This window comes from Xenopus laevis, chromosome 5S (genome assembly GCF_017654675.1).
Source record: "Xenopus laevis strain J_2021 chromosome 5S, Xenopus_laevis_v10.1, whole genome shotgun sequence".
Classification (NCBI taxonomy): Eukaryota; Metazoa; Chordata; class Amphibia; order Anura; family Pipidae; genus Xenopus; species Xenopus laevis.
The window spans coordinates 27,617,359-27,637,608 of NC_054380.1; the positions used below are offsets into that span (position 1 = coordinate 27,617,359).

The window sequence follows — 20,250 nt, forward strand, 5'->3', positions numbered from 1 at the left end:
ATGAAGTGGTGAGTTGTCTAAATTTCTAAAGTGTACCAGTTTTCCTATTAAGGGTGTTGTCTAGAACCTTTAAAGAACCTCAATTGTAGATGGGCAATCTACAGAAGGATGGGTCTATTTACCTGTTCTGTTACACTCTGCGTCAGACTGGGCCACAGGGATACCAGGAAAACTCCCGGTGAGCACAGGTGTCAGTGGGCCCTCATGCTGCTAAACATTTGGCCTATTTCATGGCCATTCCCTATTTCTATGAGAACAAAGAGGCTAAATAGATGGAATAATAGATTATACTATGCAAAGAAAAGAGACTAGGAGAATAGAGGTTGAGTGTGGAGAGGAAAAATAATAGTACTGACAGTGGCCCCTGGTCTAAGATTAATTGTTGGGCCCCTGGTCAAAAGATTTTGTGTGGGCCCCTGGTGTCCCAGTCCGACCCTGGTTACACTTCACATTCACAGACCAATTCAGTTAGCTGTATTGCTGAATCAGATGTTACAGTAGATCAGTGTGCCTCTAGTTTATTGCATATATAGAATATGTAAGGTTTGCTCCCTCTTGTGGTCAGCATAATCTTTTTATTTGCCATCAGTAGTGATGGGCGAATGTATTCTCCAGGCACAAATTCGCTGCGAATTTCCGCGTTTCTCCGCCAGTGAATAAATTAGAAAAATCTGGCGCGTCAAAAAAAATTGGTGTGCACCAAAATTGTTGCATGCATAAGAATTGTTGTCCGTCAAAATTATTCGGACGCCCATTATCTTTAATGCATTTGGATAAAATAGTTTACAAAAAAGCATATAAAAATTGTCGATGGCATCAAAATTGACGCGTGTCAAAATTATTTTGACCCCCATTGGCTTCAATGCGTTTCGCACAGATTCGCCCATTACTAGCCATCAGTTTCTGAACAAATCATACTGTACCTCTTCAATTTTGTAGTTTTGTAAACATAATTGTTAACTAAACATGTAAATAATTGTTTAACTGAAGTAGAAGGTGATCTTGGGGAATAATTATAGAAGATAAACAGCTTGAGTAAATAAATAACATGTGCAGCACAAGCAGGGGCATCAGCTGATTTACCAGCTGGACATTGAGATCAGTGATCTACTACAACTATTTCTTTGTTGGGGTCACAATATTGTATATGCCATGTTTGGGAGCCAAAGACGTTTACAGAGCTCTAGCGCTGGCATAGAGCCAAATTCATCTTTTTGATGGCTGAAACCGATTAAATAACATTTATTGGGTTATTTATAAAAGTCTGTTTTTTTCTGGTCGGACTTTTGAAGGGGAAAACCGCCATTTTTTCATAGAAAAAAAGCTCAAACTTTTTGTGATTTATTAGACCCTGATAAAAAAAAAAAAGTACTCCAACTCAGACCTGCTGAGTTCAAGTAGATGTAAATGGCAGATGTTCCGTTTATATCCTGATCTGCGCTAAAAAATCCAAAAAATTCGCAGTTTGTACATTTTGGATTTTTTCACGATTTTATTGAAAATCTGAAAAATGTTTTAATAAATAAGGGGGAAAAGTCAAAGATTTGGTCAGAGTCGTTTTCGGAAAATAGTGAGGATTTTTCAGATTTTGATAAATAACCCCCTGAATGTTCAGAATGAAATATATATAATGTACCAATACACCAAACTACCTACAGTATTCAAATGGTGCTGGTAAATTTTACTAACTTTTTAAGTAGGACAGATTAATAATTAATAATTAAGTAGGATAATTAATAAATTAACAAAGCCCAGACACTCCTCAACTGAGGTTTTGTTTTATAAGATCTATCATGCAAAGTGTGATCAAAGGAAGGTTTAACCAAAACTGTTCTGACCATATGAAGTCTATGAAGTCTGCATTTATGATAAGGCTGAGACACAGAACATATTTATTCTGATATATCGGAAATTACGAGAATATATTATTGTATTTGCTATTTTTTGTTTTTAATAAAGTCCTTCCTATTTCCTACAATATATAAAAGATCACAAGAAATATACACAGTACAAAGAGCTCATATAAGAGCCTAAGTGCTATGTGGTAAGGAGGTCCCTGCCCCATAGAGCTTACATTCTAAATGGTTGGTTGGCTTACATACAGGCACAAATTGGAGGGGGAAAAGTGAACACAGTAAAGGCATTGTCCAAGGACAGTATCAGGACTAGACTAATTTTCTAGTGATCTAAAAAGTAGACATTTAGGGGGTTATTTACTAAAGTCTAATTTTTTCTGGTTGGCATTTAAAGGGGAAAACACAATTTTTTCGTGGAAAAAAAAACCTCACATTTTTAGAGATGTATTATAATTCGAGGCTGATAAAAGTTAGATTCCAAAAATATTCTGTCTAGAACTTGCAGAGGTCATGTAGAAGTCAATGGCAGATGTCCCCTTTCCAATTGGAAGATATCATGATCTGCGCTTGGTTTCATACTATGATCCAAAAAAATGTATGGTTTTCAGACCATAATCCAGAACTTTTTTCCACGATTTTACCTTGATTTTATAGAATCTCATCCTGCACCAAATTTTCAAGTTATTTTATTGATAAATAAGGTAAAATTGTGGGTGGGAGTATTAATAAAATAATGAGAAAAATTTGGGTACAACCCCCTTAATTTGTTTTTTTTGAAAAATATGCACAAAATTACACAAAATTTAATAGAGTGAGAGAGATAGCAAAGGAATTTCACTCTGGCAAACTATTGCAAGCACTCTTTATTAAATACACCCCTTTGTCCATAGCAAGAGTTCTAGGTTACTGTATGTCCCTGGAGGTACATGCAAAACCATGTAAATTAGTTATAGTATATAGTATATCATTATCATGAAAACACGTGCTTTAAAGAAAAATAAAATTAAGTCAGTTTGCGTGATTTATTACTGATGTTCTAATAAATGTTTTACTTGTGCTGTCCAGACTGGATTAAAAATGGATCCTGTGTAAACTCAGGAGCTTTCCTGAGCTCTTTTACTTTTTTTATGTTTTCTGAAATAATTTAAGTGTTTTAGCCTTTTTGAGCTTTTGACTCAATTGAGAGTCAGCCAGGCCCGGCCACAAAGGTCCGGCCTCGGGGGGCTTAAATTGGAGCAGAGCTGTTACATCCCTCCCATTTTTCACGATTTACTTGATTTTAGCACCCTTCCCCCGGTTTGCCGTCACCCTAGAGAATTGTCAAAATTTTTCAAGGTTTTCTGTAAATTTCATCATGTGGATGTGCAATAGCATTCAGCGACATCCCAGGAAAGCATTTGTTAATGCATGGGTAGAGCACAGCGACATCAGTAGATCCTTTGCACATACTTGTGACGTTACTACCAGGCGAGTATGCTCACTGTGTGATGTCACTTCAGGTCTGTGTCAAAAATTTCTGGTGGCAAGGTCCCCCACATTTCCACTAGCCAAGGCTGACAGCTGTGATTAAGGGGCAGCATGCCATCCAGCTAGAGACTAGGCGCTAGTGCTCCGTTATAAAGGAAGAATGTTTATGTGCGCATTGGGTGGGACGGGGTGTCAGAGGACATTGGCTTTGGGGCTCTCTCAGGGCAAGTCAGCAACCCAAAAGTTAACTGAATCAAGTGCATAGACTGTTAGGGTTGCTGACATCCTTGGCTTTCAAAAAGCTGAAAAGGCTGAAGCCTGCAGTATAAAATTGTATGAAACTGATATATCTCAGAAACTACCTAAAATAGGAGATTCATGTTCATTCCAATGTTCATTGCGCAGTCAATATGGTTACACCAATTTATGTTTTTTTGGGGTTAAGATCCCCTTTAATTGTGGAATATAGTAATCATTTTGTTTGCAATGGATGCGAGGATCTTTATGCAAATAATTGTGCAAAACTGGATTACTAATCTGGCTTTTAAACATTTTCTCAATAACGTGAATTCCTTAAATATCTGCATTTTAATACCTAATAAGCACTTTACAGGTTCTGCACTTCAGATCTATATTTAGTCAGAAGAGGGAGCTATTCTTTCAACAAGCAGCCGATTCCAATATTCAAATAACATGCTTGCAAATGGGTAAAAAAAAACATTAACTGCGCTGCTTGCTAATTGTTCAAGGACTCAGCAAAAACATTTTGTTTTTAATGATAGAAACCATTGCCTGGAGCCCTACGGTAAGCACCATGGGTCCCCCTTCAAACACATACATATTATTATAGCTTGACAAAACATTTTACAGTTCAGTAAAACTATATAAGCATGCTGATAACAATTCTTTTGCCATATTAAGACAAACACTGAGAACAGATTTTGTTTTATGAATTCACTGGCAGTTTCTGTTGGAAGTGCTGAAGAATTGATCCATTGTGACAAAGTAACAGGAAAATGGACAACATTTTATAATCTATTATGCTCTATATGTGTAGCTTGTGAGTTACCATTATAACAAGATTTTAATTTAGGATTTGAAGGGCCACTAATACATTTTTAAATGGTATTTGTCTTGCTTTACTTCTGTCAATATGTCAGTGACCTTATTTCCTCCCATAGACCTTTTATTCTTGATAATCCCACAATTAACAATGTTAATAGAACATTTAGGGAGTTATTTATTAAAGTCCGAATGCTAAAAAAATTGAGTTTGTATTACTATAAAATCAGAATTTTTAGTGGAAAAAAAAACCTCAATTGTTTAATTTGGTGTTTGTACGAAGTCACCAGCCTCTACTAAAGTTTGATACTCATTGAGTGTTGCAGCAAAAACCATGGAGCGATCGTCTTTCCACTTCTTCTAGCTTCAAAATTCCCAGGGCAGACGTATGGGCAGTAGAATGAAATAGCTGACTTTTTCGTTAAAGTTCAGCTTTCCTGCTACTGCTCATGCACAGCTGCAAGAAACAAGAAGAAGCCAGAAGGCTTCGCTGGAAGGTTCCTGGGCCAGTGCAGTTCTCTCCTTATAGGTGCACCAAAACAGGGTTTAAGGTAAGTACATGCGATCACTTGGGGGTGCCTAACTTTTGGCACCCCCAAGTTAAAAGACCTTTCCTTCTCCTTTTAAAGTTACTGATGTAAGAAATGTGCTGGTTACTATACTTCCATTGACCATGGGGTAGTACAGAATTCCTGCTTCCCTAGTGCTCTGCTCCGCCTCTTTTTTTTTTGTGGACTACCCCTGTGCAAGGGGTAGATGTGACAAATAGACTGAGCTAGAGGAAGGCATCAGGAGAAGTTCAAGGCAATAAGATAAACATTTCAGTTAGTTAAGCAGGAGATATAGGGGCTCTGTGACAGACTAGCTCCTGTCATAGTACATCCCCTGGGGTATAAGTTGGTAAGAACAAGTTATGAAGAGTAGTTTGTGCTCCACCAAGGAGGAAAAGTATGGGGTTGCAAAATAGTAATGTCTTAGGATATATTTATCCCTAGGAGGCTTCTAATGAGATGACCAGTCTATTACAATATTTGCAGTGGTAAAGTAGGAGTCCTATGCCTCTATTTTGGGAATTGTTCAGTGTAAAAATAAAAACTGGGTAAATAGATAGATTGTGCAAAATAAAAAATGTTTCTAATATAGTTAGTTAGCCAAAAATGTAATGTATAAAGGCTGGAGTGACTGGATGTGTAACATAATAGCCAGAACACTACTTCCTGCTTTTCAGCTCTCTTGGATTACACTGACTGGTTACCCTGGCTACCAGGCAGTAACCAATCAGAGACTTGAGGGGGGGGGCACATGGGTCATATCTGTTGCTTTTGAATCTGAGCTGAATGCTGAGGATCAATTACAAACTCACTGAACAGAAATGTACTATGTGGCTCCCCTTCAAGTTGCTGACTAACTCAGAGTTAGAGAGCTGAAAAGCAGGAAGTAGTGTTCTGGCTATTATGTTAGACATCCAGTCACTCCTGCCTTTATACATTACATTTGTGGCTAACTAACTATATTAGAAACATTTTTTATTTTGCACAGTCTATCTATTTACATGGTTTTTATTTTCACATTGAACTGTTCTTTTAAATATTGGTGCTACAGGTGCTGCTGTTCCTGTTACCAGTGAATCAGTTTCCCATCTTCAGGATGTCTTTCTCCAGGGTGACTGAGCATCAGGACTAGGCCGCCGACAGCCTGTCAGGGATATGGTGTGGCTCAAGCTGGATCTCCATGTATTTACATCTTGATGGTTATTAAACACGTTTTTTTTCTGTCTTTTCGCCCTTTGGAAAGAGTGCGGCTCTGAGTAAGAATGTTGAGTCACTTCTTAGGATGCTCGTGTTCCACCCTTGGTGATGTCAATTTTACTTTAAATATCCCAAAACATTTTTTTGGAGATTTCTCTAGATGAGTCTTGGATTCTGTTTGGGATTCTCATATGGCTATTATTTAGAATATTTGATTTCCCTCTTGTTCGTGATATAAAATAAATACACACATTTACTTAATGATAAACACTGATATGGTAAAACATATCTATACACCATTAAATAGAGGAATGAACCAAAACCAAATGTCTATAAATCCCTTCAAATAAATCTAGAAATGCAATAATGGGAACATATTTTATAGTTCTGCTTACAAATAAGATACAGGAGTAGGGATGCACTGAATTCACTTTTTGGGATTCAGACGAATCCCCGAATCCTTTGTGAAAGATTTGTCTGAATACCGAACCAAAACCTAATTTGCATATGCAAATTAAGGGTGGGAAAGGAAAAGGTGGGGAAAATGTTTTTACTTCCTTGTTTTGTGATGAAAAGTCACGTTATTTTCCTTCCCGTCCATAATTTACATATGCAAATTATGATTCAGATTCGGTTCGTTCAGGCACAAAAATTAGGCCAAATCCGAATCCTGCTAAAAAAACTGAATCCTGGCCAAACCGAATCCTGGATTCAGTGCATCCCTACTTAGGAGTAAGGTTATCTACTGATAATTGTGTTTGATTGTATACATTAAAGTAGCACTTTATACAACGTAGCACTTTGTGTCAGTGGCGATCCTAGAGGGGGGCGGGCCCTGGTGCGTGACGCACAGCCGGGCCCTGCCCCCTCCGTACGGCCGCATTTGCCGGTCTTTTACAGAGGCGAACGGACTGCCGGGGGGCCCTGAGGGGGTGCGGGCCCTGGCCCGCTCGCACCCCCTGCTCCCCCGGTAGTTCCGCCACTGCTTTGTGTTATAACCACATTTTCCCCTTGGGATTTCATAAGAGAACTATTGAAGATTATTACAGCTATGTGATATGAGAAGCATAAGGCATCATGGGTGGGTTTTACTAATTCTATTAAGGGCACTGAGATTATTCGTCATGAAATATATTTAGCCCATAATAAATAGGCACAAGATTGCGTCTCATTTTTATTTTCTACCATGTGGTATTTGACCTGGTGTAGCAACACAAGGAGAGCACACCCACGATGACTAACTATTAGCATTTTACTTTTCATAAAGGAAATTGGTGGGGGGTGGATTAAAATAGCATGTCCTGTACTTGCTTTAATTGAAAAAGTATGTTGGCTCATTCACAGAATTGAATGTGAACAAAAAAACAAGAGTTAGCTCTAACGAAGATTTAATTTGAGACGTCATTTTCACAGACATTTCCAAGAAATGATAACACATCCTTCTGACTTCATATAACCGTCTGTTATAATTCCTTGTGTAAAGTAGGAAAACTGTTCATTCCACTAAAATAATTAAAATTATATTTTTTTGGAAAATCATTTCCTAACATTTTTCCGTTCACTTTTTGTGGTAGTTTATGGTATAAGCTTGTATCTCTAAAAATGACTGATAATTCAAACACATTCAAAGGTTTAAAAAGATTTAAAAAATGTTGTCCATTCTGGGTGATAAACTATTTTGTATTTATAAATTCAAGGTCCATGACAGTTCTTGTGAATTGCTGCGTTTTGCACATGCAAAGACCCAGTAACAATGGAGCACCACATTGGTTAACTGTTACTAAGGAAACTGTTGCTTGGTAGTGGGTGGTCAGTGCCCCAGTGGTAGCTTTGTAAAAAAAAACAAAAAATCAACTGTTATTTAACAGTAATCATTGACAATATGGGGCACATTTACCTAGGGTTGAATATCAAGGGTTAATTAACCCTCGAGATTCGACCGTCTAAGTAAAATCCTTCGACTTCGAAGTCGAAGGATTTACAGCAATTCGTTAGTTCGATCGAACGAAAAATCATTCGATCGGATTTTAATCCATCGAACGAACGATTTTTCTCTGACCAGAAAATTGTTAGAATGACTATGGGGACCTTTTTGTTAGAAAGCTATGCACCTCGGTAGGTTTTACTTGCCGAAGTTTTTTTTAAAGAGACAGTACTTCGACTTCGAATGGACGAATAGTCGAACGATTTTTAGTTTGAATCGTTCGAGTCGAAGTTGTAGTCGAAGTAGCCAATTAGATGGTCGAAGTAGCCAAAAAAAAACATTCGAAATTCAAAGTTTTTTTTCTTCTATTCCTTCACTCGAACTAAGTAAATGTGCCCCCATGTGTACAAATACAAATGTCAGCATTCTGTAAAATAAATATATAACAATATATAACAATAAGGGGGTTATTTATTAAAGTCCAAATGCTAAAAACTAAAAAAAAAAAATCCTATAAAATCCAAATTTTTAGTTACATTCTTTTTTAGATTTATTATACCCCAAGGCTGCAAAAAGTCAGAATTCAAAAATACTCCATCTCCAACCTGTCGAGATCCTGTAGAAATCAATGGCAGAGGTCCTATTTGCAATTCAAAGATATTATTGTCTTGGCTGGGTTTCGTACGATCTGAACATTTTTGGTATTTCCTCCTATTTCACGAAAAATTCAGACTTTTCGGGTTTCACATATGACAAATTCATATTTTTAGTGCAACAATGCAAAAAAGTTGTGTTTTTTCCTCATTTTCCCAAATGAGATTCTACTTGGTTGGACTTTTTTATTTAAAACATCATAAAATGTGGATATTGATAAATAACCCCCTTCAAATGCATATGTCTTTAGCAGAAGATAAACAGAGAACTGTTCATCTTATATTTGATTTACATACCAAATTATTTGGATTTAAAATCAGAGCAATAAGATATTGCACCTGCCTGTGTTCTTCAAACTGTCATACCAACATTTTTGACACACCTCTTTAAAACTAAAAGGGAAAAATGGAAAGCAACCAGCTTGAAGCCTTTGTCGACCATTAAAGCTTTTCTTCTAGCGTTTATTTGATGGTTAGGAATATTGTGAGATGAAACAGGTATTTTACTGCAGGGATTCCCCTAGAATCCACATTTTTTTTGTTAGTACTTTTTACTGCTTGTAAATTATTTATTCCCCTGACTGAGTTACATGAGAATTTTCTGGTGATATATGTACAACACGTACACGAGCTATCTTTCAGTACTGTTTCTCTTACCAATGGAAGACAGTAAAATGTAAAAGAAAGGAATAAAAAATAAACTAGTTACCCAAATCTAAAAAAGATTATCCACCTTTTTTTTGAAAATGCCCTTCCAATTAATACTTCTCATGCCTTCTTGATGCCTCTCTCTTAGTCCCTCCTAACCATAACAAGTGTTTCCAGTCATGGTGTCCTTATCAGTTGCCAATTAACTCTGCTTTATCTGTTATTGCCCATTATAACTGCCCATTATACCGGCTCTCGTTCCGTATTGCCCATTGTTAATTATTGTATTCTACAGGTACGGGACCTGTTATCCAGAATGCTCGGGACCTGGGGCATTCCGGATAATGGATCTTTACGTAATTTGGATCTTCATACCTTAAGTGTAGTAGAAAATCATGTAAACATTAAATAACCCCAACAGGCCTGTTTTGCCTCCAATAAGAATTAATTATATCTTAGTTTGGATCAAGTACAAGGTACTGTTTTATTATTACAGAGAAAAAGGAAATCATTTTTAAAACTTTGGATTATTTGGGTAAAATGGCAGTCTATGGGAGATGGCCTTTCCATGATTCTGAGCTTGAAATAAATGCAAATGCAAAGCTTTACTGGGCTAATAGTTTTTGTAAAGTTTAAATACTTTATAGTAATTGTAAATGACTTATGCATGTACCCTGCACTGTAGTGTATACAAAATATGTTTATTTTTGTAGAAATAGGTTTCATTATTTTCATATATTCGATTTTGAGGTATAAATAAGTTGCTTGATTTGACGAAAAACATAAATCATGTTGTCAGTTGTGCAATGCAAATTTTTGCTCACCTGTTAGGTGAGATTTATCTAGGTTTAGGGACACACTGATAAATTGCTAAATATATAAGCAACTGTAATTAATAGATAATTTCTGTTCTGCAGAATAGGATGTAAGATGCATTATACTTTGGTTCAAGGGAGTCATATAATTTGAACCTGCCTTGAGCAGGTGATAATCCTAGGGTTTCCTGTGATATTCAACTGAATCATGTGCCAATCCCTGTTTTTATGTCACATGCTCTGACACTCCTACATGGACACAAATGGTACATTTTAGTTAAAAGAACCACAGTTAATTTTAGTTAAAAGAACCGGGGTTAAAGAGAAACATGCACATGATGCATGGTTAAATAAATTCTACTTCCTTGTGATGAAAAGTCACATGATTTTAAGGATTCAGTTTGTCCAAGCATTTGGATTTGACCAAATCTGAACCGTGCTGAAAAAGGCCGAATCCCCAACTGAATCCTGGATTCGGTGCATGCCTAATTTTAAGGCACCTTCCCAATACCCCCAATACCCATGTTTCAAGCATTCCAAATAATAAATCCAAACCTAAAATACCATAACATTCCTGTAATATTAACATTGTGTGCAAAGGCCATGTAAATGCAAAAAAATAAAAGCCCATTTTTACTTTCTTTAATGAAAAAGAAACCTATCTCCAATAAACTGTAATTAAAAAATGTTTACCGTTTTTATAAGAAACCTGACTGTATGCAGTGAAATTCTCCCTTCATTTACTGCTGTGGATAGGAATTGTCAGATGGTCCCTAACTGCTGAGCAGGGAAACAATCATACTTATGTACAGCAGGGGGAGCCCCCGCCTTACTTCCCAGCCATGCAGAACTCAAGCAGCTTTGTTTATGACGATCCCTAAGCAACCCAGACCACACTGAGCATGTGCACAGTCTTAGTCTCATACTTATGAACAACAGGGGGAGCCCCCGCCTTACTTCCCAGCCATGCAGAACTCAAGCAGCTTTGTTTATGACGATCCCTAAGCAACCCAGACCACACTGAGCATGTGCACAGTCTTAGTCTTGCAAAGATGTTTAACAAAGTTACAAGGTTACCTTTAACACCCACTACCCTAGCCCTGTTCTGCTTTGGCCACACTCCATTGTGCACTACCTTTCCCACCAGATGTTCTGTCATCACATTAACTTCCAGTAATGTTGTTGTTATTGAGAGGACACTAGTCAACAGTACAACTTACAGAGCCACACTACAATTTATATAATAGGCATATTTCCTTGAATAACATTTATATTGTCTCTCATATGAGTGTAATTATATTATTTAGATATTTTCCACATCACAAATTTTTGGGAAATAGTATAATTCAAGAGGCAATAACCAATGTCTGTTGCTGGGAGATGAATCAGGCCAGAGAAGTTTATTAAAAGAGTGCAACTCCAGGATAAAGTAACTATACTGTGAAGGTGTTTATTTTTAGCATGTTAGAAGTACAACCAGATTAAAAGTTTAAAGTTTGTGATGAAAAATGTCACCAAAATATATTTTATCTCTTCTCAACGATGTGTGCCAGGAATTTGTATGCCTTTCTTGTCCAGGAAATATGAGTTGAGACCCCCATTAGACTTTGTGGTTTATGAACTAACCTCAATTATTTGTTTAATTGTTTAATAGTTTTTGCTTTTCCAGTCTGGCACGGCTCCTTGATTTGCTTTTCCAGTCTGGCATGGCCATATAAACCAGGAGAAGCAACATGCATTATGCTGTAATGTTCCAGTTACATGTATAAGGACTGTAAATATGTTGTCTATGCTTCTTAAAATGCTCTGCTAACAACTAAACCTACTTAAATTTTGTTTTGCACATAGTCCTTTAGCCCATAGCATTCCTAATTTATAAATAGCACCATCCTAATGAGGAAAATTGCCTTCCAGTACTCTAAATAATGTCTGGTCTTTCCTTCAGGGTAGAATTATGGAAGAAGTAACCCCCTGGCAATGCAGAAAATCTTAGAACTTGCAGCATAGACTACCCCTCTTGGCAAGACATCTTGTTATTATGCAAGTAATGGTCCAACAGTCTGAAGGTATATTTGATTTTTCATATTCATATTTAATAGTAATCTTTTAGGTATTGATCCTTTTAGGTATTGATCAGCTTGTTGTACCTCTTGATCCTTCTTAAGGTAACCATACACGGGCCGATAAAAGCTGCCGACAGACCGAGTCGGCAGTTTATTGGCCCGTGTATGTGGCCCCCCGACGGGCTTCCCCGATCGAGTTTCGGCCAGATCTCGATTGGATGGGACTAAAAATCCCGTCGGATCGCGGCAGCATCTGTTCGTTGATGCGGTCCTGCGATCCGACTACACGTTACAATTTGTTAGGATCCGATCTTTGGGCCCTAGGGCCCACGATCAGATCAGCCCGATATTGCCCACCTCAAGACATCGCCAAGCGAGCGGATCTCTCCGTGTATGGCCACCTTTACCCTGTGTTGTACTTATCTACTTTACTCCTGCCTGTCAGCTTGGTACCTACTTTTATTTCCACTGCAGTCAGACTATACTAAACTTTAATGATTTCAGTGCAGAATTCTGCTGGAGCCGCACTATCAACTGAATTTTTTTCCCCATGATAGTATCCCTGTAAAGTTGAACCACCCTTTTAATGTTATTTTGATTTCAAATTGAGAGGGTCTCTTAGAATGGCTATATGATTCCACACTAACAAAGCACAGTTCTGTAAAACATCTGGGGAAATAGTGGTTATTTAAAGTATTCCTAAGGAACAGCCCTATAATCAACACATCTTTTGTGAGGAAAAGTGCATATTTAGCATATTACAGTCATCATTAGAGATATTTCTCCCTGGTATGAATCTAAATGACAATGTGAACGATTTGTGTTACTCCCAGCATACTTGCACTTTGTAGATTCGATTTTTATTTTTGGCACAAATGCAGCACTGATATGAAACTGTCAGCATATCTTAAATAGTTCTGCTTCTCACAGGAGAAAGTGTTGTACAACATTAGTGTGATGATTTTGAGAAGATTTGCCTGTATTGTACTGTTGATAGAACTAAATTCATAACACACATTCTATGTTCATTTTCTTTCATCGAAGATGGAATTCCGACAAGTGAATCATTTGGCTTCCATCTGAACCTGACAAACTGATCTCTGCCCTTAAGAAACAATGCCAAATATGTGGCATCTCCCCACATACCTCGGCTCTAATCTTCTGAAAGCTTACCAAAAATGTTTTTTTAAATCTCTGTGTCGATATTGAACTATTGGGTAAGTATTAATGTCATGTCTAATGTTATATCTATAGATCAATTATACATATATTATATAGCTATGGACTACATCAAAATCATGTATACATATTACAAATTGTTGTTAAAGGGGATGCAAAGAAATTAAATCCAATTTTTACTTTCTTTAATGAAAAAGAAATCTATCTCCAATATACTTCAATTGAAATATGTGTACCATTTTTATAAGAAACCTGACTGTATGTAGTGAAATCCCCCCTCCATTTTACTTGCTCTGACTGCTGCGGATAGGAAATTTCAGAAGGTCCTAACTGCTCTGCAGGGAAACGATCATACTTTCAAACGGGAGAGCAGCTTTGTTTGTTTCCCTGTAGAGCAGCCGGCAACCATGTAGAGATTTGTATCCGCAGACCCAGTGCAGTCTGTATATTCTGATTATTAATCAGCCTTGCTGTATCAGCTTCTATTTGACTTGTGCTGTTTTGATAATTTATGACGATCCCTAAGCTTAACCCTTCCAACAGAAGCCCAGACCACACTGAGCATGTGCATAGTCTTGGTCTTGCAAAGATAAATAACATAGTTACAAGATTACAGCCCCCTGCGGCCAACTTTGAAAGCATAAATCATTTGTTTTATTAGGCTTCTGGTGCAGTAAGTTTATGTTTATATTTAGTATACAAAATATGTGCATGTCTAGCATTATTCTATTTTAGACTTTAGTTCTCCTTTAATTAGTACTGTAATATAGACTCTGCATGACCTACAGGGAATGTTGAATTGGTTGCCAGTATTCTTAGACATTCCCAGAGGTATGGAACATATAAAAAAGTAACAAGATTACCCTCACTTTAGGAATTTAACTCAGGATAAGATGGATGGAATGGAAATTTCTTTATTCCACAAAGACACTCCTTCTCGTACACAACAGAGGGAGGCAGTAGGCTGGCATGGGCCGACTGGCAATAAATTACTGATATGTAAGGTAAGATTACCAACAGTCCTCCATCACTCATCATCCCAATTGGGAAGTGATAATGGGATAATGGGACCACAGATGAGTATGACAATTTAAATAATCCCTCTGAAAACTCTGATCAGTGTGATTCATTTGTGTGTGATCAGATATCCAAAACATTGCATAATAAACCAGCTAAATTTATGAAATGCTTCAGCGCAAAAAAAGTCTGTATAGGTAAATACTAAACCACAAACACACATTACATTTTGCAATGATGTAAGTACAGGCATGGGATTCGTAATCTGGAAACCCATTATCCACAAAGCTCTGAATTATGGAAAGGCAGTCTCCCACAGACTCCCTTTTAATCAATAAGATTTTAAAAACTGTTTTTCTTTTTCTCTGTAATAATAAAACAGCACATTGCACTTGATCCAAACTGAGATATAATTAATCCTTAGACAATTAAACAACTCTATTGAGTATTTCAATGTTAATGTTTCATGACAATGTAGACAATGTATGGAGATCTAAATTACAGAAAGATCCCTTATCCAGAAAACCCCAGATCCCCAGAAATCTGGATAATAGGTTCCTTACCTGTATAACAAAAGCTTACTAAAGGAATATAGATATGGCATGTGCTTCATTCATCTTTTTTCATCTGCTTTGGCCAGTCCACCTTTGTGGTGGACAGCTGGTTTTACCTGCAACCCAGAGTCGATCCACAGTGTCTGGACCTCAGTAAGCTTTATGAAAAAGTAGAAATGTGCCCTTCCACCTGCCAGGTTTTTCAATAGCTGGGTCGTGGTGATGCTTACAAAGGCATATTACACTTGTAACAGGGAACTTAGCCCTAAGATTTTTGATTGATGCCCTTCTATATGCATACAGATATTTGTATCACAAAAAAGGCATGTGCCCCCAACAACAGGCCCCCAACAGGCCCCCCTCTCCACTTAGAGGTCAGACCAGGGGCTCCATACCCCATGATTTTGGGTATCAGCTGTGGGGAAAGTGTACCATGTACTGCAGACATACCTAATCCTCTTAGGCCAGTGGTCTCCAACCTTCTTTTACCTGTGAGCAATAAATTATGTGATTGGCCATATGATAGCCCCCCTAAGTGGACTGGCAGCCCACAGGAGGCTCCGTTTGTCAGTGCACCTGTTTTTTTTATGCAGTAAAAACTTGCCTCCAAGGCTGGAATTAAAAAAAAAAACACCTGCTTTGAGGCCACTGGGAGCAACATCCAAGGGGTTGGAGAGCAACATGTTGCTCAGAAGCCACTGGTTGGGGATCTCTGCCTTAGGCAATAAGGCACAAAAACAAACAGAAAGAAGGGTTAGGAAAGGATCTATAAACCTGAGCATGCTGATGTTTTTATGTTATTCTTTTATTGCTTATTGTTTACTGTGTGACTATTGTCTAAATGAGTTTCTGCAACTCCATCACAAGATGACTCTGTAAATCTGCACTGAGGACATTTTGTTCCTGGCCTTCGAGAAAAGTCGCAATGTTTGGAAACTTACCTGTTAAAACCAAATAAGTTCTAAAAAAAGGCACGTGAATAGCACATTTTAAATCATAGCCTTTCACATATCTGTACATTTAGACAGTTTTGATGTCTAAATGTAAGCCTACCTAACCACAATAATCCATATCTGTGATCCTTTCAAAAGCAAAATTATGTACTCACTGTAAATACCCAACTGTCACAGAAAATGTGCCTATAGAAAAACAAATTGTGGCTCCTGTAAGAAATTTATTTAGCAAATGGTCCATGGAAAAATGCAACATATATTCATGTTTGTTCTAAATTTGTTTTCATTTTGACTATTACGCCGACAAGTATAGGGAACTTCATAGCGTGAAAGCCACATATAAACTAACGATTTGTGTCTCAGAAATGTGTTCAAGCTGTGCTGTTGCAGATCTGATTTAATTCAAACAATCATCTATCCTGGTAGGTTTCTTTCCTCTTTCCATGAAAAATATCGAAAGAGGATGAGGAACTGGAGGAAGGCAGAGGTATTTAAATCTAAGAATGAAGTATTGTATATTAACTGCTTAGTAAAGATGAAGAGGTACAGTATCTAGCATTTAGTGCACGTGCCATCATTGTGAAGGACATCTAAGATTTTAGCACTTCTCTCACTGTTCTGCTGAAAGTCTACCAGCCCCCCTCCACCCAGGCAGGTTAAAGTGTTGGTAGAAAAACATTTGGAAAATGAACTGACCCAGTATACAGAAGGTCCATTAACTAGCATTGTCAAGTGTTCATCCATAAGATTAGGTGTGCTTCATATGTTAAGAAAGAAGATTTTCCGTACAGCACCCATCCATTTAAAATGCCTTTATTGGTACATTTTTGGCAAACAGCCTGGTCTGCGACGTTTCAGGCCTACCGGCCTTTTCTCAAGCTCTAAAATCACCCACTAAAACCACCCCTTTTATACAAAGAGAATTTTCGCCATCTACTGGTTATACAGCAGTATACGCAACAATTTGCATACATATTATTATACTAATAATTACATTGTATCAAAGGCACACCACCTGTTGGTTACATTTAGGTATCAAAAAAAGGAAAACATATTACATACATACTGTTATTCAATACTTCAAGTCATTGAGTTTCGTAATAAATACTTTGTAGGTCAAAGACCACTCAATGTATGCAAGTTGTCTGAAAAACAAAAACAGATTAAAAAGGCGAATTAAAAAAATATACATAAAATGACAAATTCAGCGAAAAATAGGCTGTAGGTCGTATTCCCTATTCAGTCCCTGTGGGGAAAGTGTCCCAAGTCTCCTGATCCATTGAGCTTCCTTTTTAAGCAAAAGTTTTTTGCGATCCCCCCCTCGTCTAAGCATGGGAATATGGTCCAGTACCTGGAAGTTTAATTGGTGTATCCCATGTCCCGCCTCTATAAAATGTGCAGCAACTGCTTGGTCAACCTTTTTTGTTCTAATTGCTGACTTATGTTCTCTAATTCTTTCACGGATAGGGCGTGAGGTTTGACCAACATATAAAAAGCCGCAAGGGCATTTGATGCTATATACTACAAAGCTTGTGGCACATGTGTAATATCCCCGTATCTTAAAAGGTGTGCCCTGTCGAGGATGATGCACCACTTCACCCTTTTGGCAGTTTGAACAACAATTACATCCCAAACACGGGAAAGTGCCACATTTGATTGATCTTAGTGTGCCTTGTTTCATTTTTTGGCTGCCTATATCCGATTTTACTAAAGTTGAGGCTAGGGTTTTGCTTTTCTTATAAGACATCATAGGGAAATTTTGGAAGCTCTTCACGTTAGGAAGCCCTTCTCTCAAGATTTTCCAATGTTTTTTTACAATATTTGAAACATTATGGGATAAGGTGTTAAACTTGGAGACAAAAGGAATGCGATCTTGCTCATGAGTTATCTGGCACATTTTCTTATTTGTTCCCTCAATTTCAGCCTGTCTGCGTTGTGACATAAGCATATCATTAGGGTAACCTCTTGCTTTAAATTTATCCTGCATCTCGGTCAGTCTTAAGCTCAACAAGGGCTCGTCACTCACAATTCGTTTAACCCTGGTGAACTGGGATTTAGGCAGGGACTTTTTTACCTGCTTGGGGTGAAAGGAATCAAAATGAAGTAGGGTATTCCTGTCGGTTGGTTTGACATACAGATCAACCGACAGGGACCCACCACATCTCGACACCCGTGTGTCCAAAAACGGAATACTTTCCGAGCTGGACGCTGTAGTAAACTTTATGCACGGTGCTTCATATGTTTGCACAACAGATTAATGCATTAAAGGGATTCTGCCATGAGTTTAATGGTATAATTTTATCACTAAATTACATTGCAAGTAATCTAATCTACCATTTACATTTTTATTCTTGAACCAATAAGTGTACATATATTATTATCCAATATATGCCCTAATATATTAGTGTATATATTAACCAATAAGTGTAAATATTAGCTGTAATATTGGTTTGCTTTCAGAAAGAGCCTGCACTTCACAATGGAACTGCTTTCAGAAAAGCTGTTGTTTCTCCTACTTAATGTAACTGGAGGAGTCACAGTGGGACTTGGGTGCTTTACTATTGAGTGCTGTTCTTATATCTAAAACTAGGTGGGGCATGGGAGCATTTTAGCAAAGCAGCCAACAACCTGTCTCTCAATGTAGACAAAACAAAGGAGATGGTTGTCGACTTTAGGAAGACTAGGAGTGACCACCTGCCACTGTACATTGACGGCTCTAATGTGGAGATCGTCAAAAGCACCAAATTCCTTGGTGTCCACCTGGCAGAGAACCTCACCTGGTCCCGCAACACCATTTGCTTAGCCAAGAAAGCCCAACAGTGCCTCTACTTCCTTCGCAAGCTGAGGAATTCTCATCTCCCACCAACCTTCTACAGAGGGACTATCTAGAGCATCCTGAGCAGCTGTATCACTGTCTGGGCTGGGAACTGCACTGTCATGGAGCGCAAGACCCTACAGAGGATAGTGAAGACAGCAGAGAAGATCATAGGTGTCTCTCTTCCTTCCATCACGATCATTTACACCACTCGCTGCATCCATAAAGCCACCAGCATTGTGGCTGATCCAACACACCCCTCACACTCACTGTTCACACTCCTGCCATCTGGAAAAAGGTACCAAAGCATTAGGGCCCTCACTACCAGACTGTGTAACAGTTTCTTCCCCCAAGCCATAAGGCTCCTGAATACTCAGGGACTGGACAGATCTGTCTCACACACACACTCCATCTGACCTTATTGTATAAATAAATTGCCATTGGATACAATTGTTCTCTATGAGCACATCTGCACTTTATCATGTTCTTTATAACTTTCTTACTACTATCATATCACAATGATACACCCATCATGTCTGACGTTTAGCATTATTTACTTAACATATTACATATGCTGAGTCTGCACTGTCTTGTCCTGTCCCTGCACTATGCTGTCCTGTCTTGCAGGAGTTGCATAATTTTGCAATTGCAAATTGCAAAATTTTTGTCTTTTGTCCAAAATCTATGTTGTGTGTAGCACCATGGTCCTAGAGGAACGTTGTTTTGTTTCACTGTGTACTGTACAAACGTATATGGATGAAATGATGATAAACTCACTCTTGACTTGACTTGACTTGATATAAATCACATGTGTGGGGGCACCTGGAAAACTAAAAGCATGGCTAACCTCATGCCAGATTTCAAAATTAAATATAAAAATTATTTTTGATCTTTTGAAAAACAGACTTCAGTGCAGGATTCTTTGGGAGGAGTGCTATTAATAGATGCATTTTTGAAAAAAATATGTTTCCACTTGGCTCCCTTTAAGTCCAGTTGGGGGAGATTTGCCATAATAGATACCCCTGAAACTCCTGCTAAAAGGGCAATAAGGATTTTGGCTGAACAAATATACACACACACACATAATATAATAATAATAGACATAATAATAATAGACACCAAGACTAATTCTGCCCTGCTTCTTCTTGGATCTATAACACACAATCTACATGTTTTAATTTGATTTTGCAGTCTGATTCATGTATCAGATCAGAAGGTTTCATAACACAGACTTTGGGATCTAATAGACTGTTGTTTTATAAACTAATCTCTATTTTGAACTTGTTGCAGCAGGCATTAGAACTTTCATCACAGGTTTCTAAAGAATTTAAAGTATGGCATCTAATGGTATCTAATGCTAGCATAATTCCAGACAAAATACCTGCACAGTTTCTTGGCACAATAACAAATAAAAAAAATGAATTATGTCTCAGCAAACTATGTGTGCCGGGTTCATTTAATTCTAATGGCACATTGGGTGGATTTTAGCCAGCACC

The 20,250-nt window shown here is 37.8% G+C and overlaps 1 long non-coding RNA gene across 1 annotated transcript in view; it reads left to right on the forward strand.

The window, feature by feature from the left end:
• LOC108717538 overlaps window positions 1–13,448 on the forward strand; it is a 33,365-nt gene extending 19,917 nt beyond the window's left edge. Inside the window, exons 4-5 of the long non-coding RNA XR_001935852.2 lie at window positions 12,119–12,239; window positions 13,281–13,448. This is a non-coding gene — a long non-coding RNA (uncharacterized LOC108717538). The remainder of the gene's footprint in view (window positions 1–12,118; window positions 12,240–13,280) is intronic.
• The last annotated feature ends 6,802 nt before the right edge of the window (window positions 13,449–20,250 follow it).